The sequence below is a fragment of the Dermacentor silvarum genome, chromosome 1, assembly GCF_013339745.2.
Source record: "Dermacentor silvarum isolate Dsil-2018 chromosome 1, BIME_Dsil_1.4, whole genome shotgun sequence".
NCBI classification, from domain to species: Eukaryota; Metazoa; Arthropoda; class Arachnida; order Ixodida; family Ixodidae; genus Dermacentor; species Dermacentor silvarum.
This window is the reverse complement of record NC_051154.1, coordinates 86,588,029-86,602,649: the sequence shown is the minus strand read 5'-3', so window position 1 is coordinate 86,602,649 and position 14,621 is coordinate 86,588,029. Positions and strand designations below refer to the sequence as shown.

Sequence of the window (14,621 nt, the reverse complement as noted above, 5' to 3'; positions counted from 1 at the left end):
GGAGGTGACGTCTCTCGGCGCTCTCCAGGTACGGCGACAAACCTCACACCAGTCGACATTTAAGGATGCGTTTCGTAATCGAAGGCGGATATAATTGGCGCTTCCGTAACTGGAGCATATACGGGTGCCAGTAAGGAGGGACACGCTCTGCAGCAGCAGGCGGTCTCGCGAGCGCCTTTCGGAGCTTTCTCGTGTTACAGGCGCCCGATTACTGAAAAGAAATGACCCCGCTTTGAGATCCCCTCTTTTTCTTACGCGTGTATGTGGTTTAATTGCAAATTTTGACAGCTCTCCTTCTGCTGGTCGACGAAGACGGTTCTAGCGTTGGCAGGCAAGCCTCTCTGAACGGACTAGCCGCACCCTGACAGCGGCTCGTCACGAGACACCTCCGCACCCGACGTGGCTGCTCACCCAGCAAATCAACACATCCCTGCTATGGGACGGGACCGCGCGGCCTTGGTTTAAGTTTCTGCTGCACCACTGATAAGCACGTGCACACACACACACACACACACACACACACACACACACACACACACACACACACACACACACACACACACACACACACACACAAAAGGATGTGTTCTCATAGTGCAAGGCGGATTTCGGCAAGGTTAAAATGGTCCCTTCGTGGCAAGCGGAGCTACAACGAGGTGCCTGCCCAACACGACGAGCGCTCAGATAGATGCAATGCTTTGATGACTGCATAAGAGCGCAGCCAACTGCAACAAAGCAGTTTGAAGTCGGGCTAGTTAGTGCCAGGTCATGTCTTGAAACTGCGTCCTCCTGTCCTGTCTTTCCGAAACATTATCTCTACTGCAACAGTCACGAAGGATGTAGTTATAATTTGCGATGACGACAGCGGCGCTAAAAATTCCATGTAGGTTTTTAGCGAGAGCGATGTGCCATTAGGCGTTGTACTAAAACAGACGCCGAGAGAAAACATAAAAGGCATGCGCGCAGATATACTAGATTGAGATCTTTGCGCCAGCTGCGAGTCAAATAATTGCCGTGCTGACTTTTTCTAGTTCTTGCCGACAAGATGTTATTAGCACAGATGACGAACCCGCAGAAAGAATAAAATTACAACACTTTGAGCTGGATGAGAAAATAAAGCATGCACGAAAAGCACGATGACTCGGAATACAGAATAGTGTGGAAACTTGCCGATTAATCCATTTAGCACCGAACACATATTTAATTGCTTAACCGGAGCTTTGCTTAGACGGTATGTCAGGCTGCAATGATTCGCTGTCTATATGTAACATGGATGACCCTGCGGCGCTTTAAACAGTCGCACAATGCGTATTCTAATACAATATCAGCCCTGAACGATTGCGCACACGTAACAACACGTCTCCTGTATTTCCCGACGTACTATTGCAAACCAGGAAGATTCATGCAGTAGCATAAACAGACGCTGTAGGAGACCCTCCTTGCAGCTCGTAAACTTTGATAACTGATAGTCAGAACATCACAACAAAGAACCACTACGTCATAACTGCAACTTCTACACAGAAAAGAATAACCTCGTCGGACGTAGCTTTGACAACAACATGGTATATCACGCCTACTCCAAGGAGAGGAGGGCTTTCAAGTTAGAATTCGACTCGAAACAGATGCGAACTGTCTTGTAGTAAACTTTGTTGCAGTGAAATCGGCAGCATGTTTCGCTTATGAGAGAGGAGAGCAAAGGAAAGGCCCAGGAGTTGAACAGAGGAAATTCTGTTGAACATCCTTGACCTACGACATTAGCCTTCTAACCCGTAACATGACAGGGGAAAACAAGATAGCCAGCGTAAATTCAGAGCTTGACCTATTGCTGCAACCGTGAGGGCAACTGTCACATAACAGCGACCGGAAATCAGTTTTTGTCTCCTAACACGTCGTTACCTTCGAGCTTACGCACATCCGTTCACTCTGAGAAAAGATCGGTGCCATGGCCTCGGCAACGCCGTTGGGGCTGCACGGACATCAACCTGTACGTTTGAGACTCTTATCATCCCTAAGTGGACGTGAGGTTTCCCTTACGTATGTGCTCCTTTCTTTTCCAGAACTGTGATCACACGGAATCGCATCCGGCAAGTACAATGCAGCATTGGGAACTAACGCTGGAAACCTCAAACTCTAAAAAACGTTGCTCGAGCAATAAATTACACGTGCGTGATAAGCGCGGAGCTTTCCGATTCAAGGTATCCTCAGCTTGCCATTGGACGTATTTTTCAACTCTTCGAGCCACCTCTGCCAGCTTCGATACAGAGCCAAGAACAATTAAACGTCTCTACTAAGCTATTCCATATAAAACACTTGTATACTGGACCGCTGGTAGGACTTCGAAAACAAAAATGATACGCCAAACTACTAAAAATCCGTAATTACACGAGAAAGATGTCCAAAGTAAAGAAAAACACGGAAGCAAGCGCCGCCAGACACCAGCGCATATATATTAAAACCAAATAATGTTTAAAATATGAACTTGCACGGCTGTCTCATTGCGTCACACTGAACCGTTTATGACCTACGCCACGATTCACTCAATTTGGCGAGCGTGAATGAACGAAGTATAGAAGTTTTGACCGGCGAGAGCGACGGCAGAACGACCTGGCTTCCCCACTAGGGAAAACGCAACTCTCCCAATGTCCCTATGAGGCAACGGTCTGCTCCCTAAAGTCCCTAAAACGAAACCACGCGGTCAGATCACCAGCTGCTTTGAACACGTGGATTGAGTAACGGAAAGCGTGCCTGGAGGCCACAGCCAAGCTTTACGAAGCACAAATCCACAAGCTCAGAGTCATAGGGCATGTCAGTTCTTCCGCGTCGAGTAAACTACCAACCTTCCTCCCACTGTATAATGTGCGACATATGAACAATAGTCGCGTGATTTACACTGTGGCGCGAGAAGCGCGGATGGTTAATGATAAAACGAACTAAAAACCGGTAAACGATGAGTAGGCGCAATAGGTAACTAAAAGCAAAGTTGCCCGAAGGCCGGTAAGCGCGTCAACAACGTGACAGGAGTCAGCAGCAGGTTTGGACGACAGCCCCACGCCGAGCCGAGGTCAAAGGTCCTCGCTCTCGGTGTGCAGCCGACGACCTAGAAGAAAGAAGTCGGTACGTTACCGTCGACTGGACGTCGTTGGCCAGCTAGGAACTGCAACACCAGCGTAACACCGTAGTACAATCCCAGACGGATCTTGGCTGCCGGCCATACACACAGCGACGGCTCGCGAGGCCAGTCACGCCAAGACGCGGCTCGAGCACCACCTCACAGGTTCACAACGGGGCGTCGGCGACGACATCGAGGAACGTTAATCCAAGCGCGGCGCGCGACGTGCATCGACTGGCAGCGGGCGGCCGACACCTTGCACTGCGCCTGCGCTGCGGCAGGAACACGGAGCGGCGCCGAGACAGCGCGCGCGAGAGCTCTCCGACGACGACTGAGGCCACACACGCCAAGGTTGAGCGGGCGAGGAGGACGAGGGCCGGCGTAATTAATTCCTCGCGAGCGCCGCGAGGGGGAGGGCGACGCGCGCGGCGCGAGCCAATGGCGACGCGCGCCGCGGCCCCGGCGCGCTGGCGCTCATTGGTCGCAATTATTTTCGGGGACGCGCCGCGAGCGCCGCGCCGCAGCTCTGCTTTTGTTTGCCGCCGCCGTCATTATGCGCTACCGCGCGCGCGCTTTTGTCTCGCCTGTGGGGCGCGTTTCGGACGCGCAAGAGGCGCCGGTGCCCCACGCACTTGACGCCGTGTGACAAACGTCGTCCGTTCGCGCGGACAGGCCAATGACTCCCTGGGCCTCGAACGGAGGCGAAAAAGCAGGAAAGAAATGTCGCACACCAGAACAGTCCCCAGAAAAGTCCCTACGGGGAAGGCACGGACAGACTTCCGCGAGCGGTAACGTGCTTCCGGCTCGCACACGGCGGCTTACCTCCTCGCCGCAGCATGCCGGCGCGTCGACGGCCGGTGCAGCTCCCAGGGCGACGGGCGACTCCCACGCGGAGCGCCGGAGCACGTGGAGCAGCAGCAGCGAGACCGAGCAATCCAGCGTGGCGGCTTCGGGTTATCCCGAACAGGCCAAAAATCCGCGCGCCGCAGCTGGCTGCTTTAAATGCGCCGGCGGAGCCCCCCCGCTCTCCCAGGGTCTCTCGCGAATGTGCGCCGGGACCCTGCGCTCCGGGCCGGTTATGAGACGCCTCCGACACCTAGGCCGGCGCCCGGGCTCGCGCCGCCATCTATTGTCTCTTGCGGGCAACAAAGACGGCGGCGCGCGCACGCGCACATGTGCAAAAACATGCAAGTTTGACAGATACCGCCGCCGCCGTCGCCATATTTAATTCCCCTCCTCCGGGTCCTCTCGCACTTCTCTCTCCTCCTTTTTAAGCCGAGGAGAAGGCGTCCTGAGGGCGAGCGCATTATTGATCGGGAATCGATCAGTTCGGTTGAGGTCGCTCCTGTTTTTGTCTGTTATTAAGCGGGAGCACTCTCTCGCCCTCGGTGGCCGCCGGAGGCGCTCCCCATATATGAGCATTACGTCACTTCGTTACCGAAACCGGCGCGTGGTCTGAACACCGCACCACTTGGCGCTGCCTGCACAGACGACGGACTGTGGGCGTCTCAGTGGCTCGCCGGTGCGAACTTACTGGAAATTTTCTGGAGCACTTTTTTATTTTACGCGTCATTTCATTACGCGACACCTTCAGGTGTCATTTCTTGCAAGATGAGAACCGCAGCCGCCCTATAGGATCGAACTATGGACTACAGGCACGCTAATTGTTCGCCCCTGCCGTAGAATATAAGCATGGCCTTTTTCACACCGACATCGTAAAAAATGCTCGGGTGATCCACAAAAGATGGCATTCTAATCTGTGACATCCATCACACCAGTAATCCGTCATATTTAATCCGTTCGACATCTCGTCACATTTATAGCATGCCGTTCATCATCAGTCTGAAATGTTTGAGCCACGTACTTCCCACTGAAAGCATAGCAAAGGACACGACATTTTCACATCGCCAGTCACTGTCATGCTTTTCTCGATGGGTGTTATGCCCATTTCCTTATTTGTTGTTGTCGTTATTATTATTATTATTATTATTATTATTATTATTATTATTATTATTATATTATTATTATTATTATTATTATTATTATTATTTCATATACACCGCCTTCATTCGTGTAACGTTCACATCGGCATTGAAAGTATAAAAATAAATGTATTAAGGAATGCAGATAAGCGGTGTAGAGGCGTAGTCGGCAGTCCATGTATGAAGCGACAGTGCTTACTTTGCCGACTCTGCTACTTACTGTGGTCAATGTTCAGCTATGATGCAATGTCTCCACATTTGTAAACATCTTCGGTGTCCTTGTCACAAGCACTTATGTGCTATCGCGAGATTTGGCGCCGCCGCTTACACGGACGAAGACCACGAAATCCCTGGCTATCTCGCATCGGAGCAAAAGAAAAGCTACCGTTTTGAGGATAAGGAGAAGCCTTGAGCTGGGAAGCAGAAAATAACTTAAATAAGGAAGCCGCATACGGTAAATGATGCGCACAGGCTAATTAATGTCAGAAGCGTCACCAAGCGCGTACTCCCGCGAAGTTGCCTCTTGCGATTACGAAATTATAACGCACTAGCCCGGGATGCTGAGATAAGTGCACAAAACAGCACAACGGAGTCTCCTAGGTTTCACTGCTGGCTATACGGTGAGAGACGGAGGACGCAAGTGAAGTTGAGTCCAGTATGGTGCTCCCTCGAAACAGCTCTCCATCTTCCTAGTGCATGAGTCTCCATCTTCCTAGTGCATGCTCTCCATCTCCTAGTGCATTCAAAGATCCCTGGATGTTGGTCAGGCTTCCTGGCAACTGCAGCTTTCTATTTTTCTCCACCTTCGCCTCTGCGCACCGCTGCCGAGGAGGTGAGCGCCATCTGGATGGTGCTTTTGCAAGTAACATACCCGGGCGCGCCTCTGTTGGTATGGTAGAAAGGCTGGAAAAGGTGTTTGGGTTTGCGTTTCCCCGTAACAGAATTATGTTTTCTCGTACATTCAAATTACAGTCCGACGCTATCATGTCTGTAGGTTGTAGTTAAGTCGTACTTTACAATTTTTTCTGACGGATTTTACTTTGAGAAATTCAATTTTGTTCACTAACGCCTTTGCGCCACGCGGAGGAGGGCCTGCGTGGTCGGGGTGGTTCGGGATGTTTTGTTTTCAGCCCCGGGCGCCGGCGCGCCAACGCCGACGCCGGATTTTCTGGGACACGGGGCCCTTAACGCTGTCGCGTTAAAAGCCCTATCTGAGCAAGACACAAGCGCAAAACAGTGCCACATATAAGCACTTCTTTTTTTTTTTTTTTTTTTTTTTTTTTTTAGAGGGACTGGACAGCATTCATGTTCGTCCCTTTCCTTTTTTCTGGCCTCCACGGTCTCTCGTCGTCCTTCTTGTGTAAGGATGCGATGTGGCGTCATTGATTACGAATACAAAACCCACTGTTTAACGAGTTTGTTTGAACTCCTGATGAACTGACGTTTTCAGGCTAAGCGATAAAAAAAGAAGAAAAAAAAAACAGAGAGAGAGACACTAAACATTGTTGCTCGAACGGGGTCGTAGTTGTGCGGGTGCCGTGTATGCTACAACGGGCCTGATCGAATGCGTCTGAAACGACGAAAGGAGGAAAGCAAAGTAACATCTACGTCGGTGACAGGTGTGGCTGAGCCCCGATTAAGCTGGCAATAAGGCATGGCTTTAATGATAACTGTCATTTCTCCGCCAGCGAAGAAACAGATTGCGCGCAGAGCAGCGAGAGCTTGCAGCATGCGCATTCAGCGCGAGTAATTAACGATGGCAACGAAAGGCACGCTTGCCCACGGCCCCTGCCTTTAGCGAAAGGAATTATTGAGGCAAATGGACTAACACTCGCGCAGTAGCTGCTCAGGGGTGTCAGGTGCATATGTGTTTCGGCGGCGCATAACGGATTTGAGAGCAGGCAGCACATGTGCGTGAAAACCACCCGATACGTCGGACGACGCACCAAAAAGGTGGCTCTTCGGTCTGTTGAAACCGGCTGAAAACCTGTTGGAAATTTGTTGCATGTCTTGTTGGCGCAAGCCGACTTGTCCGACTAAACGATTTTGACGAATGTGTGCCTTGTGCTTTACCCAGACCGTCGCACCGACTTGAGATAGCTTTGGGCTTGCGTTTGCTAGCGTACACAAACCGCCTGTGTCCCAGTAAAGCCCAAGCACACCTTGGAGTTTTTGGGTACGCAAGCCAACTGAGTTCCCTAATCTTAAACGTGAGCACTGTCATAAAATGTCACTGCAATGCCAGATGCTCGGTAGGGAGACCTGGACGACCTTCGGCGGGTAGAAGCATTGTGCCAGCAAAGAACGTGCGAAAATCGCTCAAGGAAGAGAGAATGGCGGGGGCGGGACAGACGCTGAAAAAGGTGAAAAATTATTAAAAGATTGGCGATTCAGCCCTCACGCGGAGAATGACGGAGGGGTGTTGTGAAATGGGCTGCGGAAGTTATTCCGTGCGGTCAACCGCCAAGCTCGAAGCAAACCACAGCGCGACCGCCGGTGTCCGACAGCGCGGGGCACGTCCAGCGGGAGAGTATACGTCAGCGGAGCGCCACTCAGGGGTCTCGCACACCCCCTTCATTTGGGAAGGACCATCAGGACACGAAGGGAGGAACAAAGTAAATAAATAGTAAAAACAGGGCGAGAAAGAAAACGGAAGAGGAAAGGTGGTTTTGACTGTCACGTTGCATCCCATACAACGCCCTTTTCTACGCTAAGGTTGCACCCCTAACAAGAGCTGCGGCGGCGATCCATCATTCTCTTTTTGCGCTCCTCTCGCAAAGTCCCCGGTCTCTCCAAAACGCGGGCATACACAGCTGAGCTGCGAAGCAAACATCAAGAACAAGCAAACGGACAGAGTCCGGAGGCCAAAGGCGTGAACAGGACAGGAAAAGAAAGGAAGGAGGTGAGAGAGAATGAAGAAAAAGAAAACCGGGAGGACTCGGCACCTAGCGCCATCTCTCGAACGAAGTCCGCACCGTTGCTCCGCTCTCCTCCTCCATCTTTTTCACTATTCGATATTTTTTCGGCGCTCTCTCATCTTCTCTTTCTTTTCTTTTTTTTCCCCCGATTCTTGTTTTACGAAGCTTCCGGCTATATATTTTGCTCGTTCGCGCACGTTTGCCTCCCGCTCGCCACGAATCGATACGCCTCGCGCTCCCCACCCTGGCGCGCACTTTTATGCGACGGGTCTCTATTTTAAAGAGGGGGAAAAAGGAGGGACGCGATTTTTTTTTCAAAAATGTAAACGAAAGGCAACACTTTCAGAAGCAAATCTGAACGCGCCAGCAGTGGAGAGCCGTTTTAGGAAGCTCAATGGAGATGGCGACACCAGCTCCGCATACAACCGAGTTCTGTGAATGGCGCGTGATGAGTGCGCATTCTGCGAGAGCCGCTGAGGAGCATTGCGCACGGTGCACGCGACCGGCACGGCGGCGGATATTGCTAGACAAACAATGGTGGACCAATTAGAAAAAAAAACAGTAAATAAATATGTGTGCTGCTCGTGTTTTGACTTAAACCTTCACCTGAAAACCTGGAGACATAAATTTAACATAAGGCCATGAATACACAGCCAAATTAAACGAAGCACTGCAAGACATTATTCTTATGTTGTTGGTGCTGCGAAGGTCGTCGGGTAATTTGCCCTTTTACAATCCTTTCAAGCGAACACACAGGCGACTTGCCTCCAAGCATCAATATTTCGGCCACTAGATGACGCCATCCAGCCAGCGACAAAAGCGGCAACCAGTGCAATGCAGAAGGTTGTGGTCGAGCGGTGGACGTTAACGTACGAAGTATCGTTGGACGATGTGTGGCTGTTAAAGAGCATAGCCATGGTCGTTCGCTACCGTCCTCCGCCGTCCGGTTTTGCCACTTTCTTGTTTGTAGGCGACTTTTGAACTACTGTTACTGGAAGACGAATACAAGTTTTCAGAAGAAACTTTGCATGAACTCAGCAGGCCTTGTGCAGGTACTCTTGCAAGTCTCCAACACTGGTTGAAGCGTAAAGTGGTAATAATTCATCGTACACGGCTTGGGCATGATCGTAAAAGTGCATATGTAAAACTTTCAGACGATCGCCACAAGCAATCTAACAGATACATCCTCTTGAAACTTAGTGCATGGCTAGTACACTCTCTACGTACGTATTAGAGAGAGTATTTGCCTCGGGCAAACCTGGAAGCTCGCAATTAACCACATAAATGATTAATTAGTTCGATCGCCAAGGACCAGTAGGAACATTTTCTTGAGTGCCCATCGACTTGAATGACCTCTTTACGAACTTGATTACAGCATCGACTTAAGATTACGTAAGGATTCTGGTAGATCTTGTGGATTCGCCTAAATCTGACACTGTGTTTGTACTAAGGTCTAATGTAAATAGATATTTGCAAGGTTGCCATTTGAAGTTTTTTTTTCATAAATAACTTTTTATGCTGCTGCTTCTTGGCTAAGGCATTTTTAATCTTTCATCGTTATCACAATAGCTATCATTAACGTTGTCATGATCATGATCATCATTAGCAGCAGCAACAACAACGACGACGACGACGAATACAAGAAAACATTCTATGCGGCGAAGAGTGATAAAATGTGTGAATTATCAACAGTAGAGGACAACCGCTGAGCTCTATATAGCAGCTTCGCTCCCCTGATATATATGTTCGATGTGCTTTCCTCGTGCCATAAGCAGTTTATACGCGTGGCTCAATGAACACTAATTTGTGAACGGAGGGCAAAAAGACAACATGCCTGTTTTTCTTCTTTTCTTTAGTGTGTGCCGTGAAGTAAGCGAGATACCATTAATTCAGTGTCCTTTAACTAACTATTCAGATAAACGAAAAATTACGACATTTCAGCGCCACTATCCAGATGAAGTATTTGCGTTTCTCTTGAGTGAACCGTCACTTGAGGGAACAGTTCCTTGAGGTCCCTTGAAGTTAATTAAAATGATGTGTGCATTGCAGAAAAGAAAGACAATGACAGTTAGGAATCACATACGCTTGCAGCCTGTTACGAGAAAGCAGCACAGTTAAATAAATTCTACTGTTTCTGATACTGAAACAGCACAAGCAATTGTGAAGTATGATTTGTGAAGCCGTGAAGCTATAGCGATACACCCTGTATAATCTAGAAGGAGATAGAGCGATCATAGCAAATTAGGATTGCACAGTTCTACACAACATTTATATAAACGTTCATTAGAGTGGTAAAAAAGTACCGGCACACTTCGCCGTTCACCGCAGAAGCAGTGATCACTGGCAGCACTGACGCGTCCTTTCCCAATCACGCGAGATGCGCCACAATGCGCATCACGCCCTCGCCTCTCTCTCTCTCTCTCTCTCTCTCTCTTACACACGCATCATTGTTGATGCATCTGTAGCGTTCACAGCGTTTTGATGCCGCGCCTGCGCCAAGCACGTAGCAGCTACATGCAGCCATGAGCGCAAAGGATGGCGTGCCGAAAGACGCCGTACTTTGGGATAGTGTACTTTGGGATATTGCGAAATCATGCTTACATACAGTGGTAATACCCAGGACGTGCAGGCTTCCGACGATTCTGCGAAAGCAGCGGAGCGTGATGCCGCTGTCCACGTGTGTCATCATGGCGCCATGTCATCGGAGCGACAGACCAAAGAACCGTTTTAATGTTTCCTATCGCGCAACATTGGCGAATGCCAATTTTCCTGAAGATTTGTATGCCACGCCATCGCTGAGAGTGATGGCGTCTGTGCCGGAATTTCGCAGGCCATATCAGCAGCCAAGCTTTACGCTACAACCGCTTCTTACAAATTTTAGGGAGTTCACATGCGTCCCCTCTCATGCTACGCATAAAGTCGGTTCCAACAAAGGGTTCGCAGCATAAACATGGACAAACATAATCACTGGCGATCTGGCCTTTCCATACAGACGTACAGAACATACGCACTTTGGCATCTATTCTGCCTGCCGAGGACTCAGCAAGTGCTATATACTTGGCATCGGGTGTTAACATCAAGAAGTGTGTTGCTTGTGACGTTGACCTGGACGACAACCCTGAAATTGACGCCCACTACACAGAGAGTACTGACAGCCAAATTTATGGACAAAAGATGCCCTCGCTATGACGGTGTAGGACCCTCCCATCACGCCTCATGACCGATTCTACTACTATACGGCTGTTTCTTGCGCCCGAAGCGTTACCTAACGCGATATTCTGTTACCATTGTTTCCAACGTGGCCCCACGAATGCATTTCGCCCGAAACGTACTGTCTACAAGGAACAGAGCTAGCTCACGCGGGACATATAGTCACGATACCGATTTGTGTCTTCTGTGAATCTTATGAGCACTATAGATGACCGGTCCAAACTGTCCAACTAAATAGAAGGCCATAGCAAGTTTAACAACAACAAGGCCCAGTCTCTTAAGGTTACGAATGATACCCTAAAAACAGTTTCGTTCAAGTGCACAATGGCTACAAGGTTCCTGAGAGGAAACCGGAAATGCTCGTGGCGGACGACGCACGATGTCGACAAATACAATTATTTTCCTCGGTTTGTAACGTCTCGCCCCACTCCCCCCAATTTTCCTCAGCCTAAGCAGCAAAAACGAGATGAAGTTTCAATTCACTCGGAGATGACGTTGACGCTATTTTACAACCTAATTGACGGGTCTAACATCAAAAATAGGAGAAATCTAAAATAAAACTGCAGTAGAACAAGCTCCACGTCTAAGCATTCCTTTTTCGAAGCACTAAAAGGTATGCCATGTGCCCAATTTATGAGGCATATCGCATACCTCTCGCAATCTCGCATACCATCACAAGTTTGTACACAAGATTGTTTCGGCAAATCTTTGCCATTCACCAAAGAGGGAACTCGACCATGCGCAGCAAATCAAATGCTCCATATGTAACAATCTGTGCTGATGTAGGTCGTTTACTTTAATAGTTTCAAAATTCTTAAACAACGGCCTGGTCGACAATCGGTGTATTGTCATTTAACCGAAAACGCTGAACCCTAGTTATAGCACGACACACGCGCACGAGGCCCCACGGCGCCGCTGATCCATATGTGCTAAAATGGGCATTAAAACAAAAACGGACAAAAACACTGTTTTAATGTTTCTTATTGCGCAACATTGGCGAATGCCAATTTTCCTGAAGATTTGTATGCCACGCCACCGCTGAGAGTGATGGCGTCTGTGCCGGAATTTCACAGGCCATGTCAGCAGACGCATAGCAAAGAAGTCGTTCTTGAGAGAGATGGCGGTGTCAACTGCGAGAGTCTGCTGCTATCTCAGTAAATGAGTTCAAAGCCAGTGGAATCCCTGAACTCTGCCAAGTTATCCCGCCACGAAGGACCAAGCGAAGCAGACAGGCGCCTCTCTACACCACTAAGATAAAAGAGGACACGTGAGCGAACACCTGTCTGTCTGGGTTGGTGAGAAATGGAGAAAACAGCGCTCTTCCGCGAAAGCTACTCCAGTAAATTTTGACGAGGCTGTGCGACGTGAGCACTTTCTCTCTGCGTTTCTTCAAAAGCTACTTTACTCCTCATGCGACATTTATAAGAAAACTTTCTATATACAAAAAAAAAGGGGGGGGGGGGCGGCAAAGACAATAATTTGCGTCAGTAGATTATAATCACATTGTGACAGCTAAATTAGCTGATTTTGAAGCGGAAAACATCCCAACTTGCTTGCAGCACGTGCTGGTATATACAAAGAACGTCAGTTTATGTTATTTGAGGTCCACCAATTTTTATGCAACATCGTATTGCCGTATGATCACTTACATGGCAACAGGGTCACATAAGGAGAAGCGGTAACGTAAGACCTCTCACCGCTCATCACAAAAAAAAAAAAAAAAAAAGTTGCAGTGGCTTAGCTCGGCTATGCCAGGATATACGTAGCGTTAGCAAAGGTTCAGCTGATTTCGGGATCCGATGAGTCAAGCTTCTCCGTTCTTCTGCGCTGTTGAGCAGCATTTGCGCTCTCCTTCTCCATGGCTATACCACACTGGCAAACGCCAGTCAGAAGCGCAGCGGCTCCAGCGCAGTGTCAGACGGCGACTGCACAGCGAGCGCGCGCCGGCGCCAGTGCGTCTACCACGGCTACGACGTCACTCCTCTGGAATGCGCAGACCGGCGGCGGTGAGTCGCGCGCGGCGGCGGCGGAGTGCGCGAGAGGTGCCGGCTCCGGTGGCTCCGGTGGCTCCGGTGCGCAAGCCGTGTGACATCACTGATCCTTGCGCATGCGCAGCACGGCTCTTGATGTGCCGCGCGAAACGGGCTTGGCTAGGCCAGTGTAGCTAACGCCACAAAAAAAAAAATTTCTAGTGGTCTCTGAAGACACGCAGGGTAACTATACATGTGGTAGACCTGTTTATAGCATTACCACAACTTTTACACGCCGGACAGTTTTGGAAATCAAGATCACTTCACTTACGATATCTACATACAAACCCATAGTTTGATCTAAATTAGATAGAGCACGCACAAATATATGGGACAGATTACCCTAACCCAAAGCTCTTGAAGCTGTACAGAATCGTGCCACTCGTTTCATTTTATAAAATTATTCTCGCATATCTAGCACCCGTTTTATGGAAGGAACTTAAAATCTGCCTAAAGTTTTACGACGAGGGAAATGTTCGCGTAGCAGCCTTATAATGAGATTTATCTTTGTGATTCTGCTATAAAACGATTCTTTTCCATATCTTCTTGTTATCAGTTCGGGATGACCAGCGTTATAAAGTACGTTCGCAAAGTAGCCGCAATAATCTGTATAACGACTCTTTTGGGCCATGAACCAGCGCCGAATGGAACTATAACCTCTCGCCTCCATTACTGCTATTATTGCTGAGGCCAAACATTTTGAATATCACCAGCGCGGTGATAGGTTTAATTTCGTGATTACCGTTTGCTGCCTGTGTCGTGTATTTGATTACCCCCTTTATTTCTGCGTTGCCTGGGGTCTTTGAAAGCACCTTTAAAAAAATCACATAAACAAATTTGTACTCGTCTGCCCATATAGGACAAACATTTCTTTTTCTGCTCATTTTGGAAATGTAATTTTTATGGGCATTACACGTTTATTTAAGTATATGGGGCACTTTTTCAAAGCTACGCAGCCTTATCTGCTTCAATGCAGGACGTCAACTTGATTCACTTGGTAATAAAGCCCTTTCAACGTTTTCATCTGGCCGACCTCGCTGCCTCAAGTGACCCATTAATGGCAGCAATGGTCCCCAATATGATCCTGCATCGAGCAAAATGTGTTCGTAGTACCACTTGGCACCACCACACCGGCTCTTAGGCAGACCAATGTACTAGAGAGCTATACAACAATTAGGCCAGGTTAAACTTCACAAAAAACTAAAAATATGAGACAGGGGTCTTTAGCTACGCAGTCGCAGTTTCGGCTCTGCCTATACGTGGTACTGCGAGATACAAGCGATCTGCACTCCTCCATACCTCATTACCTATCCTGCGCGCTCCCTGCTTTAGTCAAAGTCAGGTATGTCTTGATCCATTTTTAGTTGCGACC

General features: G+C 48.9%; 1 protein-coding gene across 5 annotated transcripts in view; it reads right to left on the bottom strand.

Annotated features, from left to right (window-relative positions):
• The window catches only part of LOC119431810 (zinc finger homeobox protein 4), a 314,132-nt gene that overhangs the window by 100,449 nt on the left and 199,062 nt on the right, over positions 1 to 14,621 (bottom strand). For 2 of the 5 annotated variants that reach the window (XM_037699281.2, XM_049670609.1), the window contains exon 1: positions 3,124 to 3,427. The exons of 2 other annotated variants lie outside the window; for them this stretch is intronic. The gene's annotated coding sequence lies outside the window, so the exon portion shown is untranslated. Of the gene's footprint in view, positions 1 to 3,123; positions 3,428 to 3,931; positions 4,167 to 14,621 lie in introns of those variants that run through there. One more of the 5 variants, XM_049670604.1, reaches the window with a different exon arrangement.